The 2,453-nt window shown below is 50.1% G+C and overlaps 1 long non-coding RNA gene across 1 annotated transcript in view; it reads right to left on the bottom strand.

Moving 5' to 3' along the window:
- Positions 1 to 2,210, bottom strand: part of LOC107181793 — a 25,904-nt gene extending 23,694 nt beyond the window's left edge. Inside the window, exons 1-2 of the long non-coding RNA XR_001512500.1 lie at positions 2,115 to 2,210; positions 1,527 to 1,783 (exon numbers count right to left, since the gene is read on the bottom strand). This is a non-coding gene — a long non-coding RNA (uncharacterized LOC107181793). The remainder of the gene's footprint in view (positions 1 to 1,526; positions 1,784 to 2,114) is intronic.
- Positions 2,211 to 2,453: the final 243 nt, after the last annotated feature.

Genomic DNA, 2,453 nt, shown 5'->3' on the forward strand with positions numbered 1-2,453 from the left:
AGGTAGCCAATCAATGATTCTCTCTCATCACTGATATTTCTATTTCTCTCTCCCTCTCCCTTCCTCTCTAAAATCAATGAAAATCTATTAAAAAGAAAAAGGGGGGTTACAAAGATGAGAGAAGGACGAGAAAGAATCTTCAGCTCATCGTAAACATGTATCAGGAGTCTTAAAATGCTAGAAGGTGAGGATACTAAGTGAACTTGGCCACTTAATTTGCTTATCCCAGTAGCTACCCAACGAGAATATGGGAAAATTAAAACAGATTCAAATATTTTCCACCTTCAGAAAGAGGTCAGACAATATGACTATCAGAATTTCTTTTTTTAAAATATATGTTTATTCATTTCAGAGGGGAAGGGAGAGGGAGAGAGAGAGACACCAATGATGAAAGAGAATCATTGATCGACTGCCTCCTGCACACGTCCTACTGGGGATCCAGCCTGCAACTCGGGTATGTGCCCCTGACCGGGATCGAACCCGGGACCCTTCAGTCCGCAGGCCAAAGCTCTATCCACTGAGCTAAACCAGCTAGAATGGGAGACACCCTTTTTGCTCAAATCTCTCAGAGCTCGGTGATTATGTCAAAAAGAAAGAGAAGGTTCACAAATAAATACATGATTGATGCACATGGTAGAAATGAGTACACAAAGGCCTGATTTCAGTCCAGAAATAACGACAGGAGTCCTGAGGGGATTAAGAGAGGGCGGGGGTTGGGGGGTGCTAAAGAAGAGAGACACAGGAAAAAGACTGAGTGTCTGAAGTAACCAAGCAATTTTTCTGGAGGCTATGGGCACAGAAGAGGCATCTGGAAGGAGAGTGATCTGGTTTGGAAGTAAGGGCTGGGAAGAACACACCTGAGGTAGAAGAACACACCTGAGGTGGAAGAGCATGTGTCTTGCAGAGTCAGCATGGGGAGTCATGAGTGGAAAAGGGTGTGTTGGAGGTGTCCAGCTGGGGTATGGTCCTTGAAGGCCATGAATATCTGTCCCAATTCAGCAAATAACTACAGGGGGCTTGAATTCTGTGTAAGGCACTTAGCAAGACACTACAAGAAATGCCGTCACGACTAAGGCAGTAGCTGGGTTCAGGGGTGTCCACTCTTGAAGGAGAGTTGAGACAGACTGACTACGTGGGGTGGGGTCCTTTAATGGAAGGAAAGATCCCTCTGGCTATGGGAATCAGGGAATGGCTCCTGGAGAAGCTGGTACAGACTTGAGGACTGGAAAGATTTCAACAGGAGGAGAAAGGCCTGTGAGGACATTCATTTTTGGAGGGAACAGGATGAGCCAAGGTGAGGGAGTGGGAAAGAATGAGAACACAATGGGGAGCAGCCAGCAGCCCACTTTGGCTGAAATAATAATAGTAATCATAGCAACTAACATTGTTGAGCACTAAATACCAGGAGGCACTGGGCAGAACAGCAGCAAAAGAGAGAGAGAGATTGTGCAGTATGGTGCCAGGCAGCAGGGGGGCTTGGAGACCAGGAAAGGACTTTGGGAGGATAAGTTGACAAGTGCACTCACCGCCCGCTGACTGAGTGCTGGGACACCCACAGGGACTGAAGACGGAAGTTGGCTGCTAAAAATCCCAGTTAGCAACTAGTGGTGAGGCTGGAGCTGCTGTGCTTGTGGGAACTAGGAGTCTATGGTCAGAAGCTGGACCTTGGAATGGCCAGGCCCGCTTAGGCCACTGTGGACTCTTGTTTCTCCGTCTGGCATGGCTCTGCCTCTGGCTCAGCCTCAATTTCTCCTTCTGTAGAATCCTGAGACGCTTGGGGTTCCTAGGAATAAGGGAAGATTGGGGTCAGATGGAGGTTGCACCCTGCCTTCCAGTGGTGATGCCTCCCGGGAACCCAGAGCCTGGTGGATCAGGTTGAGGACCTCTCTCCTTCCCAGGAGCCACGGTGTCTCTAACCCAGCAGATTGCCAGAGGCGACAGGGCTGACAGACTAGGCTGGGAAGCGGAGTGGTGAGGTCCTCAGCCTCTGACCCCTGAATCTGACCTCCCTTAGCTAAAAGGGTGGAGGGGGTCAGGGAGGGCGCTGCGAAAAGCCGGCAGGAGCTGAGTTTATTAGCCGAGGGAGGGCTGGAGGCGGCTGCATTCCGACTCACAGACTGGAACATTTCTGTGATCCGCTGTAATGCACTGGGAGACACTGGGCACATTGCTGAAGTTTGACTCATAGGGACCGGGAGGGGGAAAGAAGGGGGGAGGGTAGTGGGGGGAGAGGAATGGGAGGAAGAGAGGAAGAGGAGAGGAGGGAAGGAAATCCCTTGAGAAATTTCTTTAAAAAAAGAAAAACTTTCAAAACCCGCACCGCCCCCATCCCCTTTTGCTTTTAATAGGAACAGGCTGGACCCTTCGGTTCCCCTCTGCAGGCGTGGGGTGGGGGGTGGGAGAGGGGGAGGGCTGGGCAGTGATTCAAATTAGATCCTGGAACTTTCCTCAGG

The sequence above is a fragment of the Myotis davidii genome, unplaced genomic scaffold (genome assembly GCF_000327345.1).
Source record: "Myotis davidii unplaced genomic scaffold, ASM32734v1 scaffold290, whole genome shotgun sequence".
NCBI classification, from domain to species: Eukaryota; Metazoa; Chordata; class Mammalia; order Chiroptera; family Vespertilionidae; genus Myotis; species Myotis davidii.